Raw genomic sequence first — 17,268 nt, forward strand, 5'->3', positions numbered from 1 at the left:
AAATTTATTTCATTAAAAGTTTATTTTCATTGAATGTAGTTGTGAATTCATTGAATGTAGAAAAATTAAATATGTTTTATCATAGATTTTTTATGGTAAAGTTGTGATGATTTTAACATAATCAAAATTGGGTTGAGAAAATCATTTAAGTGAGAAATGAATTTATTATGTTTATTTCGGAAAATAAAAGAAAATGTATTGGGTTGGATTGAATTATAAATTGTTGGGTTAAAAGTCCAAGAAGCATTTATAATTGGACCCAATAAGAAAGAGACCTAAAAAGCCCTTCACTAGGAAGTTTTTCTATTAAATAGACTTCTACTAATTCAACAAGGCTTCCATTTCTTCTCTTTACAGATAGATAGCATTTGTAAAGCTAAAGATACAATTAGTTATACACAACTTTGAGATATTGTTATTCTACCCGAAAATAGTAAGAATTTATTTCAAAGTATAAATTCTATTTTTCGGGAATAACAATTTTACCAGTTTCTATTTGAGAGAAAATTTTACTTTCCCAATAAAAGTAAAATAAATAATTTCTGGTTCTGTGTTTGATTCAAATTCATTTGAGCCCACACTCGAAGCAATTCGTGGTGCGAGAATAACGAAGAATGTCGTTCGATTGAAAGTCAAGAATGACAAGGATTTGTCTTCTCATGCCTTTAACCCGATCCGATACGTCGGATCCAAATATTGGGTATTACTATACTAAAGCAAATGTGAACTTAATCTGTTTATACAACTTTCAATCAATTATATCTTACTTAATTACGAAACCCTTAATTTAAGATACATAAACATAATACGTAAGGAAAAATACATTACAGAAAGGCTAAGTAACAAATTTATTTGAATTGAAGTCTTAATCTAACACAATTTCGCCCAATTAAGGATCTCTATGTATTAACCAGACTTGATTTCGCATCTAAAGCCCGCTCTATATGAATACTAACCCATCTTGCCTTTTCTTTGCCGTAGCCCTAGCATTGTCCCTCCAGGCGAAGACCTTTAAGGACCCACCTAAAACATAACATACAAAGGTAAGTTCGAAAGAACTTAGTGAGTCAACCCTCATTTTCCTGAATCATACTTATATATTGCTTTTAATGTTTCAATGAGCATCTCATCACTATTTATTCTTCGTTTGCCTCTAACGGTTATTTCCTCAATTTCCATTCTTTAACTCGTTTTCATTTCCATACCTCACCCCAAAGTCTTTTTCCCTTTCTTTAGTATATTCGAAACCTTACCTACATTCCTTAATCTCTAAAACATAACTCCATTGAGTTTTGAAAAGAGCCCTATACACAGGTCATTGATACTACATCTCGATGAACGATACTTGCATTCATCTTCAGAATACATTTTCAATTCTTCACTGTGTTTCCGTGATTCCCTATCTTGGTAAAAGTATCACTCATATCAAATACTTCACCATTGTATTCGTAAATACGACACATACTTACTAATCCCGCTGTTTTCATGTAAAGATATTATAAAATACCTGGTTGCGCAACACAAAGTCTACCTTAAGAGCGTCTTTCATGGTTCACCATTGAGAGCCTTTCTAGATTACGCCATAAGAGTAGCTCATCATGCATACGCCATAATGTTTTCCTTGTAAGATTCGCCATAGAGGCTGTTTCTTCACAATCTGCTGCAAGGGCGTTTCCTCCCCACGCTGTCATTACAACCTTAATTCTAGATATTTCCCTTTACACAATTTCTTCAAAGTTCGCCATTCATATCATTCTTTCAGGATTTTTTATTTTCACCATTTCTTTCCTTCAGGGTCTGCTACAAAGCCATTTTCTTCAAAAGATTGCCAGAAGGGTTTTTCTTTAGAATATGCCATGAAGGCATTCCTTTTTATAGATCACTACAAATGCTTCCTTTTCATAGATATCCACAAAGACTTCTGTTCTTTAGATTGCTACAAAGGCTTCCTTTTGTTAGATTTCTACAAAGGCTTTCATTTCTAGCATTCTCACGATAGGGATTTGCCTAGACTCACCTTTTGTGAAGTTTGCCCCTTATCGTTTTGGGTTGCGCAAAAAACCCATTAGGTAATAACCTTCCTTTAGTCCTTTCCATATTATGTCATAACCCACCAGTTATGGTCTTATACAATATGGTCTTTCCATATGATGCCATAGCCCACCAGCTATGGTCTTACACAATATGGTGCGATAGTCATGAGCTTTTTCTTTTAAAAAATTGTGTTTATAGTCTCGATGAACCCCTTTAGACGACTCCACAGAGACAAACACAGACTTATCATAGATTGACTTACTCTTAGCAAACATGATGCCTAACATGCTTTCAAGATACGCATATATATTTCAATCATTCACATACGAGCATTCTTCATCCTTAAGATTCACATCACATGCTTAGGCTATTAGATCTTATACAGACTGACGTACAAGGTTCTTCAAACATTTATTTCACAATAGAATCGTCAAGTCATATTTCTCTAGTTTTAGCCACCTTGCACAGAAGTTTCTAGAATGCACAAGTCACATGCAAGAGTCAATTTAATAACTCACTTGACTTTCACCTTTTGTAACGACCCGATAGTCACGGACGTTGGAAAGTGTGTTTTCAGGTCTCTGTTTTTGTAAAACGGATTCGTAAATATTTATTAAAAATATTCACAAAGTTAGTTGTATGGTTAATTAGGTTTTGATTAGATGAATTAGCTTGAGTTAAGGGTAATTAGCTATAAGGATTAAATTGAATAAAATGTGAAAGTTTAATTATTAATTAAAGAAAAAGTGAAGGATTAAATAAGTAATTAATCATTATATAACAAGTGTATGGTAAAATATAAATCTATGTGTGTAAATAATATACATATATTTAATAATAATAAACTTACTGTAACACCCCCTACCCGTACTCATTGCCGGAATAGGGTACGAGGCATTACCGGAGTTTACGATTTTCTTTTTTATATTCAATATAGCCCCTTTATAAATATCTAACATTCCTTGCAATATTAAACCGAGACTCATCCAAATCAACCAATCCAATTCAACATATTTTCAAGATTGATTCATGCATATTTATATGATAACCTCATCACACATCAAAACCAAGATTTGTTAGCCATACCATTGGCTGACCTTACATTTATTTCACAGAATCATTTACTTTATTAGCTTATACATGCCATTGATTTTCAAAATAAAGTTTCTTTATATACCGAAATCCTGAGGTTGATAGTGTGATGTGTCTCCGACCAAATCCGACCTCTGAGCTCTTAACACTACAAAACTGGGGAAAAGGAAACAGGGTAAGCACTTTGTGCTTAGTAAGCTCATGTAACAGGAATTATACTTACCTAATATTTTCAATACAATACAATAAACATTCCTATATCCATCCAATGCATTATTACCCTAACATGCACAAACTCAACATTCAAGTTAGTATAATAATTTCCATGTACCAATAATATATACCATGATTGATGAGCTCATCAATACCATGATTTCCATTTCCTTGTTATTTTTCCATATTTATCCTGTTGAATTTATCGGAATTTCGATGGATTTTTCAGAGGTACACTTTTAGTGTACATTTCCGGGTCCGTGAATTCATATTCGTGTGCGCACATTTCCATTTCAGAGAGCACACTCCCGCAAACCTCATCCTTGCAACGGATTACCGGTCCGGGATAAATCCTCGAATATAAACTCATAGAGTATTGTCGGGATTACCGGTCCCAGCTAAATCCTCGCAACGACAATTACTCTAATGAGCTTGATCCGATTACCAGTCCGAGGCTAAATTGAGACCTAATTCGGATTACCCGTCCGGCTAAATCCATTTTACACATATTCTTCTGGAGGGCTATATCAGGATAGGATCACCCGTCCGGGCTAGATCCTTTTTACCGTCAATTCCTTCTCAAAGATCCATCGAAATTTCCTTTCATTCAACTGGGATTTCTTCTCCTTTTTATCAAATATATCAATGTTTTATCAATTTTCATACAATAAATAGTCAAATCATATTCACATCAATAACAAACATTTCAAGCATTTAAAAATATAATTCAAGCTACATGAACTTACCTTGATACTTGTTCGTGTACAAAATCTATTAATCCCGAACTTTTTCCTTTCCTCGATCTAGCTTCTTATTTGAATCTTCTGGATCTAAATAAATAAATTTAATTATCAATTTAATACATTTCATGTTCATATGCAACATTTTCTATAATTTCATTATTATTATTTATAGTTTATTCAAAGTTGTCTACTTGAGTCATAGTCGCTAAATTATTTTTATCTTAAGCTACAGAACTCCAAATTAGGATCCAATAATTTTCTCTAAAACTAGACTCACATATATTATTACCATAAAATTTTCAGAATTTTTGGTTTAGCCAATAAGTACAGTTTATTCTTTAAATTCACCCCTGTTCTGTTGTCTGACAGTTCTGACCCTTTTTCACTAAAAATTAATTATCTCTTCATACAAGATTTAGATGATGTTATCATTTATTTCTCTTGAAAGTATACTCATTAATGATTCTAGAAATATAAATTTAAGCCCTAATTATTTTTATTCAATTTTTTATGATTTTTTCAAATTCAGAACAGGGGAACTCGAATTCATTCTGACCTTGTCTCACAAAATTTATTATATCTCATGATTTACAGATCCATTGCTTACACCGTTTCTTCTATGAGAAAATAGACTCAATAAGCTTTAATTTCATATTTTTTTCATCTTATAATTCGATTCCTAAAATTTATGGTGATTTTTCAAAGTTAGTCTACTGCTGCTGCTGTCCAATATTGTTTTAGTGCAAGCTGTTTATTACCATTTTTTCCCTAAGCTTTTAATAAATAATAATTTCGTCCCTACTCAATTAGCCTCTCAATTGAGCTTTTTTTTCTCAATTAACACTTTATTATATCACCTTAAACTAGTTTACAGCCTTTAGGAATCAGAATTTCAGCAATAGACTTTAATTCCAAACATTTTCACAATTAGGTCCTAAAAATAAATTTCCATTGAAATTACCTAATAAAATCATATCATAAACAAATTAAAGCTTTAATTTCATTCTATTTCATCATAAACTTACAGTACTAAACCATGGTGACTTTCAATTCCATTCATGAAATCAAAAACTAATGAATTTAATAGTAGGACCTAGTTGAAAAAGTCTTAGAAACACAAAAATTACAAGAAAAAGGCAAGCAATAACTCACTTGGTGCAAAAATTATAGAATACCAGCTTAGAGAACCCTCCTATGGCATTTTTAGCTGCTGGAATTGAAGAGAAATGAAGAGAAATCTAGATATTTCCTATTTAGTTCTAGCTTTATTTAGTTAATTTTGCAATATTCTAATTTTTCCTTTAATTTATCAATTTTCCTGCTGATTTCATGCCCTTGCCGTCCAGCTCAAATAAATTTTGGGTCAAATTACCTTTTAAATCCTCTCTCATTAGACACTTAAGCTATTTAATCATCCCATCCACTTTTACACCTTTTACAATTTAGTCCTTTTCATTTAATTAACTACCCAAACATTAAAATTTCCTAACGAAATTTTAATACCATATTACTAAAATTTCATAAAATTTATAAAATTATTTTCGACTCGGTTTTACGAGATAGAGGTCTCGATACCTTGTTTTTTTCCCAATTTCTTCAATAATTTCTTTTTCTAACTAACTACTACATCGGTAAAATTTTTCTATCAATATTTGCATACAATTTTCCTATCATATCAATTTTCATGCAAAAATATTGAAATAAATTTCTCTTTAAATCGGATTTCACTATTCCGATAACCTTGAATTTAGGCCATTGCACTTACTTATTATTTAAGTAAATATATTAATATTATTATATTATATTATATTATATTATATTATATTATAAAGTAAATAAAAGAAATGAAATAAAAGAAACAAAAGAAAAGAAAGAACAAAATGAATAGAAAAGCGAAATAGGGCAGAAAAAGGGAGAAAAGAAAAAGAAAAAGAAAAGGAGGAGAAAATTAGGGTTTTAAGGTTCAAAGCTTAACTGGTAAGTCAATTTAGTCCATTTTCTTGTAATTTTTATGTTTTAGAATTCTAGAGTTAAATATTACTTAATCTATGTTGAAATTTTAGAAAATATTGATTTTTAGATGATGTTCATGTTGGATAATTTAAGTATTTGGGGTTCAATTAATAGAATTTTAAGTTAGAAATGAAAAAGGGATTGAATTGTAAAATAAAGTATAAGTTTTGAGTTATAGGGACTAAATTGAGAAAATTTTGAAATTTAGAGATTTAAGTGAAATTAGAGAGTTGAATTTAGTCTAAAGTGGAAATTGAATGAAAATATGAAATTTGTTTAGAGAAATAAAGTTAGTCTCGGTTTAGGGACTAAATTGGAAATTAGGAAAAAGTTGAGTAAAAATTAAGGCATTCAATGTGAAATTTGTGTTGTATTGATGATTTTTAATTGTTTAATTTCTGTAGCTAACATTGTGCCAGAAATCTTGGCTAAGAAGGGAACAGAAAAAGTCAACGAGGAGTAGCTCGGAAATTACGGTTTGTATTTCTATAATTTGAATCTGATTACTAATTGTTGTATTTTGATTTAATGTTTATGGTAAGTGATTGAGGTGAGTATATGACATTTTGATATTGAATTGAATTGAATTCATTATACATGTGATTATATGGAAAATTGATATTTGATATTGATTGTTATTGAATTGTAAAATTGAAACCCCATTAACTATATTGCGCTGAGTCAGATATAGATGGCATGCCATAGGAATGGAAGAGTTCAGGGATACTTCGAATTTGAGTCGATGAGACACTTGGTGTCACAATATTACTTCAGATAAATTAGATGAGGTAGTGGGTACCATTTTACTTCGGTAAGGCTATTGAGACACTGGGTGTCAACTATTACTTCGAATTATCCGATGAGGCACTGGGTGCCAAATTGGTGTGTTTTGGTTAGATCCGTGTATCCGTCCGAGTTTAAGTCATGTTAATAGAGGTAATTGAATTAAACGGCGACATGATTGATATTGAATGATGAATTGAGATATGGATAGAAACATATGAATTGTGAAATTATGAATTGGTCACAAATGAACAACATTGTTGTTCAAATGAATTGAGTTTACATTGTGAAAAGATATCTGGGATATCAATTGATAAGAATTGAATGTGTTATAAATGCATCTCTATGAATTGATTAATTGTATAACTATGGTTATTGTATGATTTAATGTATATGTTATATTAATTTACTTTTAAGCATTCGGATTATAGAAATACCATTGAGTTCATACTTAGCGTATGGTTTACTTTCTGTTCAGAGGTTAGGTGTTAAAGTTGATCGTTGATTCGGCATGCACAACAATCCCGATCTCAAAACGTGGTGATGTATATTTCTTTTTGGTAATGGCATGTACCTAGGATGTCTAATTGTATACTATTTTATGGAGTGATTGTAAAATTATAAGTTGATATTGGTTGGTTGAATACATGAACATATGTAATGTGTTGAATCTATTAAGTGGTGTGTTTTTAGTTGAAATTGGTATACAAATAGAATTGGCTTGAATGGTATTTTATTGAATTGTATTGGATAATATATGTGAAGTACCTATAAGGGTAAATTGGTTAGGTTATTAGATTGATTGTTTTTATATGTTTTATATGTATTTAAATGTGTTTTGGATTGATTGAATGATTGGTTTTCGAGTTGCTTATTGATAAAGATTGCAAGGTATGGTATACTTGATGCTTAAGGTTCGTTGTGAGTCCACACGGCCAGGCACACAGGCGTCTGACTAGACCGTGTGAGACACAAGGCTAGTGTGGTTTATCCATGTGTTCCCTGCAACTTTAAAATTTCAAAATATAATGCCTAAGTAATTTCACACAAGCAGAGACGCGGGCGTGTTTCTTAACTGTGTGAGGCACACGACCTAGTACATGGGTGTGTGGTTGGCTGTGTGTTCTAAGTCAGAGAGTTACACGAGGTCAGACACGGCTTGCGGCACGGGCGTATCCTATGGTCACATGGGCGTATCCCTTGACCACACAGGCGTGTGTGCCCTGCATCTAGGAAAATTTTTAAAATTTCATGAAAAATTTTGGAAGTACTAGATTAAGTCTCGATTTGTTTCTAACACGTATTTTGGGTTTCGATGGCTCATAAAAGGGACGATATGATTGAATTATGATGTTTACGTGTGGATAATTATGTAATATTCGTATTTGATTTGAAAAGTTCAGTAATGCTCCGTAACACTATTCCGGCTACGGATAGGGGTTAGGAGGTATTACACCTTCTGTAGCTCCAAACTCTAGATCTAGGCCTCCATCGAATAATCAACAACAATTACTGCTACAAGACATAGAAACTCATCAAGAGCTATTCATATACTTTTTTTTTGTTATCTCTAACATTAGAAATCCCAAAAGGCCTTATATCACCCACCTTACCCGATTAAACATATTTTCTCTTTCACAACATAATCTATAAAGGTATACATCTTCCCTTGTCATGGAGCATTCACAAGTAGAGATCCAGATCTACAACTTAGCTTCAGTGAAAAAGGGGAAATACTTTAGGTTTCTTTTGATCTAAACTAGAAAATACTTTTTGAAGAACGAAGAAAAACTCTCCCTTTCTTAAACTAACTATCTATATATATATATATCTTTGTCCTTATGAACATTTGACACGTGTCATAATCTTCTTTAATCTTCCAGATAAGTGGTTTACAACAGTGAGGAAACGTGTACAAACGTCCAACATTATATATATATATATATATAAGAAATTCTATCGTTCGTTCCTAACCATTACGTTAGAACGTAATCGGTACCATAACTAATCGAATTCGACATACAATACTTTTCGACGATAACCTAATTACCTAAAATCCCTTAATATATTACCAAACTCCTCTTCTTAACATTTCATCATTCCCTAAGACAATAACTCACAAAATTCCAATGTCAGCTATGTGTTCACTCTTACCCGCCAAAAGTACTCAGTTGGGCAGATAGTACTACACCTTTCGGTGTACTTGTTAGTTTACTTACCAATATTAGAATCCGTCAGATCCAGAACCCACTAGGTCTGGGTGTTACATGTCAAGCTCAAAACGTAAGTGCGATTTTGGGAAAAGTTTATTGTTGTAAATATCACAAACTAGCTTGGTTTTTAAATTTTTTTTTGTACAACTGTTTTCAAACTTGATTTTTTCCAACATAATGCTCTGTTGATTCCTTTTTTTGATTGTATATGTATCTTGGATACTCGACAAAAACAATGCATTGTGTTGGTGAGTTGAGACATGATGAGTGGAACCAAGGTATTGTCAATAATCTAGCTAGCCAAGGATGTTCTGTATGGTGGGAATATTGATTTGGTAAATCAGAGTGCTAAAGAGACCCCGTTGTGCTAAAGGTACATTAAATCAGCATAAAGTCTGTTGCATTATTAGTAGGGATATCATCTACGAGAGAGGTGGATTGTACATCTAACTTTGTGAGTAAATAAGTGGTGCAAATTGAGTGAATGCTACAAGTGAGGTACACCACAAACACTTTTCTAGTGTTTTACATTATGACTTACCAGTGACTTGACAATGACACAAAGGCTCTTTTAGAGTTCTAAAATGGGTAAGCCGAGGAGCTTACAAACCTAAGTTGGTGACAATACTCAAGATTAACCTAATGTTCAACGTGGGCATGTCAAAGCCTATTTGTGAGGACTAGGGGATTCCATTTAGGTAAGTCGCAATAAGGACAAGTAAAATCCGTGATCTTTTACAATTGAGATGTACAAAAAGGTAATATAGTTTGAATGAGACGATGATGGAGACATAAACCAAGATAAGCGTTCCAAGAGAGGGAATTACTCGATAAAGAAACCAGTTGGGAATCGATCAAGGTGTTGTGCTAGTTTCGAGACGAGTTAGACCAATGACATTCCAAGGACGCAATGAGCATGTTATGAGAATGGGTGGGGCAAAATGTCAAGGTAACATATTAAAGCCCGTGACCAAATGTAACACCCCTAAACCTCATCCGTCATCGGAACAGGGTTATAAGATGTTACCGAAGTTTACGAAATAATTATACAAAAATCCCATTATTTACCTATATTCACATCAAAGCTGTCCACTCAAGTTATAGTCACTAAATTATTTATATCTGGAGCTACGAAACTCCAAATTAAGATCTGCTAATTTTACCTGAAACTAGACTCACATATCTTCCTACCATAAAATTTTAAAAATTTTTGGTGTAGCAAATAAGTACAGTTTATTCTTTAAAATCTCTCATGTTTCACTGCTTAACAGTTCTGACCGCTCTTCACTAAAATTTAATTATATCTCTGTACAGAATTCAAACAATGTTATTGGTTATTTATCCTAAAAATAGACTCATTAAGTAATCTAACCATATAAATTATGTCCCATAATTATTTTTTTACAATTTTTAATGATTTTTACAAGTCAGAACAGGGGAGCTCGAAATCACTCTGATCTTATCTCACAAAAATTCAAATATCTCATGATATGAACGTCTTTTGCTTACATTGTTTCTTCTATGTGAAGCTAGATTCAATAGGATTTAATTTCATATCTTATTAAACCTATAATTAGATTTTCATAATTTATGGTGAATTTTCAAAGTCAAACTACTGTTACTAACCAAAAACTATTTTAGTACAAAATATTGTTAACTAGTTTATAACATCTTTACTTCAATTCATTTAAACTGTATACATGCCATATAAATCTTTAACATAAAACAAAATCTACCGGAATTGATCTGGATAGTGTGCCTTGTTGTGTTGATCCGATCTACCAACTTCACTTCAATTCAATCTACATAAAAATATCAGACACATACAAGTAATCTTATTGAAACTTAGTAAGTTCATAGGTTTAAAAGTAATGCTTACCAAACATAATATTTCCAAAAAATACCGAAACATTTACTAAGTTTCCTTCCATTCACAGCCACTGTTATAATACTTCACATAGTTGATGTAACAACCTGATTTTGGGCCTAGTCGGAACAGTGGTTTCGGGGCCACTAGTTTTAGGCCAGAGAAAATTATTTTAGTATTATTTTATGTGTTATATTATAATTTTATAAGTGCATGTAAATTTTGGTAAGTTAATTTTAACAATTTCTAGTCCAATTTCGAAAAAGGACTAAATCGCGTAAAAGGTAAAAGTTGTGTTTTAATACCTAAAGGTGTTAAATTGCCTTGTATATTAAATTGGGGGTATTTAAAGTGAAATTAGGCCATTGAAAGTGTGATGGCCGGCCATGGGAGACAAAATTGTTGAAAAGTCAAAATTAGGTGAAATTTGGTCACCAATTTTGACTAGTTTTATTATTAACAAATCAAAAAGAAAAAGCTATAATTTTTCTCTTCTCCTTCACCGAAATATGCAACAAAGAAAGGGCTTTGAAGCTGGAAAATTTCAGCAACATATTTCCCTTTCTTGTAAGTGATTTTAATGTCTTTGATTGATGATTTTTACAATTTTTGGTGAATTTCTAAAGTCAGAACAAGGGATCTCGAATTCATTCAGACCCTGTTTCACAAGAATTCAAATATCACACAATATGGAATTCTTTTTCTTCCCCTGTTTCTTTCATGTGAAAATAGACTCATTAAGCTTTAATCCCATATTTTATTCTGCCTCTAACTCATTTTCCACTATTTTTAGTGTATTTTCAAAGTTACACTCTGCAGAACTCAAATCTATCAAGGCTAAATTACTCATTCATGATCATTGTTCACAAAATTAATACAACATCGTTTGTATAATCATCACCGAGACATTCATATCACATTTTCATTTATCATCTTACCATATTGTTGTTATGTCGAGTTTTCAACCCGAGGTTAAGTACATACTGTTCAAAGTATCCATTTCACAACATTTACCAACACGTCCCTTTTATCTCGAGTATTCCTCCATTTGAGTAGAATTTTACCCGTTGAATACATCGGAATATAATTCGGATACATGGAAAGTTTGCACATAAGTGCCACATATGTAGCCAAGCTACCATCTAACCCGCCCATAAGTGAACTCGGACTCAACTCAACGAGCTCGGGCGTTCGCATCCATAAGTGAACTCGGACTCAACCCAACGAGCTCGGGTGCCTAATTACATCTCACGAACTTGGACTCAACTCAACGAGTTCGAACATTCGCATCCATAAGTGAACTCGGACTCAACTTAACGAGTTCGGTTGCTCAACCATCCTAGTGATATGTCACTTGTATCCTAATCTATTCCTAAGGTTCAAATGGGATTTTCCTCGAACACATCTCCTTGCCATCTTCCGTAAAATATCGAAACCAATACTCGGTAGCACTTTATATTTAACAGATAATACACATAACTTGCATTTTATTCGAAAATAACCACAAAGCATATATTTCATAATAGAAATCAGCATATCATATATTTAACATCAATAACTTAAAAATAACAATTATGCTACATTATTTACACATGAACTTACCTCGATACCACAAAGGTGAAAAAAAAGTTGTAATTATCCCTTAATCGATTTCTTTCCGTTCTAGGTCCAAATCTCGATTTTCATCATCTAAAATATCACATTCAACTTATTAAAACAATGTACTGATCAAATTAGTCCATTGACATACTTGGGCAATTTTTACAATTTTGTCCCTATATTTTGCCAAAATTACCAAATTACCCCTAGGCTCGTAAAATAATTTTTATCACATTTCTTTACTCCTTGAGTCTAGATGAACCATTTTCATATCTATAGCAACTCATAATTTCAACTATTTCACACATTTACAACTCATTTTACAACTTAGCAATCTAGCCCTTTTTAAGGTGTTTTCATGCAATTTCTTTCACAAAAGTTGTTTATTAGACAACTAGGACTCATAATCTTCCATAAAAACACAGCAAACAACACATTTACTCTCATGGAAAAACCCTAGACTCTTCATCATTTATGAAAGCTCATGCTTTAAGGGTTCCAAAAATGTAAAAATCATCGAGCACAGACATTAAAATCACTTACAAGCAAGGGAAATATGTTGCTGAAATTTTCCAGCTTCAAATCCCTTTCTTTGCTGCATATTTCGGTGAAGGAGAAGAGAAAAATGATAGCTTTTTCTTTTTGATTTGTTAATAATAAAACTAGTCAAAATTGGTGACCAAATTTCACCTAATTTTGACTTTTCAACAATTTTGTCTCCCATGGTCGGCCATCACACTTTTAATGGCCTAATTTCACTTTAAATACCCCCAATTTAAGATACAAGGCAATTTAACACCTTTAGGTATTAAAACACAACTTTTACCTTTTACGCGATTTAGTCCTTTTTCGAAATTGGACTAGAAATTGCTAAAATTAACTTACCAAAATTTACATGCACTTATAAAATTATATTATAACACATAAAATAATACTAAAATAATTTTCTCTGGCCTCGAAATAGTGGTCCCGAAACCACTGTTCCGACTAGGCCCAAAATCGGGTTGTTACATTTCTTCTCCCATTTAGGGATTTTCGTCCCCGAAAATCTTACCAGAAAAAGTTGCTCTCTACTTTCACGAGTCACTTATATCTTTTTCTCAAAACTTACAAAACAACTCAGCTGAAGCTGATACTCAGGATTTCTGTAACCTTTCCACAATTATCATAAAATTCTCGGCTCAATTCGTCTAACAATACCTCTGTATATACCAAAATAGTCATGCGGACTACTATCATCAATCTATCACAATCCATTATGGTATCTCTTATTTCCCGGAGAAGAGAGACATCCCGATACAAAATTCATACTAATCATTTCTCAATTTTCTCTTTCAATGTCAGCACTAACAATTATAATCTTGAATATATCTGATAATCGGCTTTACCCGGTAGTCAATTTAACATCCTTTGGAAGAATAAACAAAAGACTGCTGTGAACTCTGTACACAATTCTCTACATAGCCTGAAGTTTTTCACCAGAAAAAGAATTCCATATTGTGTGATATTTGAATTCTTGTGAAACAGGGTCTGAATGAATTCGAGATCCCCTGTTCTGAGTTTATAAATTCACAAAAAATTGTAAAAAAATTATTAAGAGTCATACCTTACATGCATGGATTCCTTATTGAGTCTATTTTTAGGGGAAATAAATTCCATGGTCGTTGGAATTTTGTACAGGAGAAATTTGGTTTGTAGTGCACAGGGTCGAGTGGTCATACCTCAAACAGGGAGACTTTAACTAATAAACTGTACTAATTGGCCCAACCAAAAAATTCTAGAAAAAAATTAGTAAGTATAAATATAAGTCTAGTTTCAAGAGAAATAGACGAAAACATTATTCGAGTCTTGTACTATGAGATAATTGAACTTTAGTATAGAAGGGTCTGGAATCACGACAAAGTGAATCGGGGGTAACTTTGAGGAATAAATTGTACTATTTGGCTTAACCAAAAATTCTTAAAATTTTATGGAAGAAATAAAAATAAGTCTAGTTTCAGGGAAAATTAACAGAACTTAATTCGGAGTTTCGTAGCTCCGGATATAAATAATTTAGTGACCATTGCTCAGAAAGACAGCTTGTAGTGAACTTGAGAATATGTTGTAAACATTGATAAAACAAGTTAATGGGTGCCTATTGTTTTCATATGAACTTACTAAGAGAAAGCTTACCCCCCTCTTCTTTCCCATGTTTTCTAGAGTTTCCAGGTTAGCTCGGGTTGGAGGTCGTTAGAGATATTATCACACTGTCAAGCTAACGCTATTGGTGTAGTGATTTCAAGTACTTTGAGCCTATGGCATGTATAGGAGTTTAAATATTAGAGTATGTGATATGGCTTTAACCATATGTGTTGGCCTATTTTGATTATGGGGTTGTAAATCTATTTTAATTATGCATGCATGTGCTATGGTATTATGTGATGAGTTTATAATGATTATAGTATGAATGTGGTAAAGATGTGAGTAAAATCTATGATATCTATTGCATGTGAAATTGCCATAATCATGACATGTTAGGAATGTTTAAGTACCTAATTTTGCCATGTTGTATGTTATTGTATAAGTATGCGTGTATCTATTGTGAGTGTGACAAAATGGCTTGGAAAATAGCCTTGTATTTGTCCGTGTTTTTGTACGGGTTTGGGACAGGCGTGTCCCTAGCATACTGGGTGTGCTCTATACCCACACGGGCGTATGAAGCCTTGATGCAAGAGATTTTCTAAGTTTTTCATGAGTTCTCGGTTGGGTCCCGAACCACTCCGGATGTATGTTTTGGGCCTCGTAAGTCCGTGATATGGGATGATTGTATGTCAAAATAAAAGTTTTTAATTATTTGAGATTTCATGGCCCTGATTAGTATGGAAGTGTTAGTAAAAGTCAGGTAGCACCTCGAACCCCGTCCCGGCGTCGGATGCGGGCGAGGGGTGTTACAGTTGAGCTCAACATTAACAACTACTCAATCTCTTTCATTTGGTTCACTTCTCTTGTATTACTTATTATCAAATTAGGAAACGGCTTACGAAATTGAGTACGCCGTTCTTCAGTGCCACGATTCATAACTCAGTATGGTTTTTCTCATTGAAATGCCATACCTACATTTTACAACTCGGTATGGGAAATGCCATACCTACGTTTCTTAACTCAGTATAGATTTGATAATACCATACCTACATTTCACAACTCAGTATGGATGATACCATCCTACATTTCACACTTTGTCATGAAACAACCATGGTCTTATCCGTCAATTCATCACATGTCACGATATGAACGTACTCAATCCTGCGTTTTTCCTAATTTGTATTTCCATATTTATTCTTTCATTAACAAAATTTTCACAATCCCACATCAAATTCATATATAATAACACATTATATCATTCAATCATTCACAAATAAACATCTAAATTCAATCATATGAACTTACTCGGCTGATTTGTAGAATATATTGAAATTAAGGACTATTTCGCAACTTTTTCTTTTCCTCGTTCTTCTTTGGATTCTTGATCTATAATATAAAATATTTCGACTCATTAGCATTTATTTGATTTCTATTTCACTTCACAATTTATGCTCTTCAAATTTTGAAATTTCACTTTTGCCCCAAAATTTATAATTTTTACAATTTAGTCCCTACTCAATTCACCTATCAATTAAACTAATTTTTATCAATTAACACTTTATTTTATCATTATAAACTATTTCAAAACCTTTGATATTATGAATTTCAACACCAACCTTCAATTCACAACTTTTTCACAATTAGGTCCTAAATACCATTTTCTATCAAAATCACTTAATAAAACCACCTTAATATGAAATTAGAACTTAAATTTCATAATATTTCATCATAAAATTCCCTTAACCATCCAGGGTAACTTCCAATTTCACCCATAAAATCAAAAACTAATGAATTCTATAAGTGGACCTAATTGTAAAAGTCATAAAAACATAAAAATTATCAAGAAAAAGCAAGAATTAAACTCACATGATTTAAAAAGATGAAAAACCAGCTTTATCCAGACCTTATATGGCGTTTTGGCTGAGAAAATATGAAGAGATCTCTAGATTTTTCAATTTTGTCCTTATTTTGTATGTTAAAATTATAAAATTTCCAATTTTACCCTTATTTCCCTTTTTTTCTGCTGATTTTCTTGCCCTTGCCGTCCAGCCTATTTACTTTTAGGCTTAATTGCCCTTTAAATCCTCTTTATTTTAACACTTGAGCTATTTAATTCTTTTGAAAAATTTTGCATTTGTTACAATTTAGTCCTTTTTAATTAATTGACTACCCAAACGTTAAAATTTCTCAACCAAACTTTAATACTAACTAAATGACACTCCATAAATATTTATAAAAATATTTATGGCTCGGTTTTCAAATTCGAGGTCTTGATACCTCTTTTTTTGACCCATTTGACCTAATAAATTCTTTTAATTCACTAAATTCATCAATTCAAAAATTCTTCTAAATTCTTGCTTGACTCATAAATGTCAAATTACTATCTTGTTCAATCTTACTTGTCGGATTTAGTGATCTCAAATCACCATTTCAGACACCACTGAAAATTAGGCTGTTACATCAAAGCATACAAAACAACCCTTGGAGGTCAATTGGTTAAACAAGGTTCATTTAACCCAGTTGAACTAGTCCAATTCTTAGAACAAATGGAAAAACCCTTCTACTTAGATAAGATTGTATAAATTTTAAA

General features: G+C 32.4%; 1 long non-coding RNA gene across 1 annotated transcript; it reads right to left on the bottom strand.

The window, feature by feature from the left end:
- Positions 1-12,438: 12,438 nt before the first annotated feature.
- LOC128285519 (uncharacterized) lies at positions 12,439-13,187 on the bottom strand. Its single transcript, XR_008275956.1, has 2 exons — positions 13,101-13,187; positions 12,439-12,647 (listed from the first exon to the last, which is right to left on the bottom strand). It is a non-coding gene; the product is annotated as an uncharacterized LOC128285519 (long non-coding RNA).
- Between the last annotated feature and the right edge of the window lie 4,081 nt (positions 13,188-17,268).

The sequence above is a fragment of the Gossypium arboreum genome, chromosome 2 (assembly GCF_025698485.1).
Source record: "Gossypium arboreum isolate Shixiya-1 chromosome 2, ASM2569848v2, whole genome shotgun sequence".
Taxonomy (NCBI): Eukaryota; Viridiplantae; Streptophyta; class Magnoliopsida; order Malvales; family Malvaceae; genus Gossypium; species Gossypium arboreum.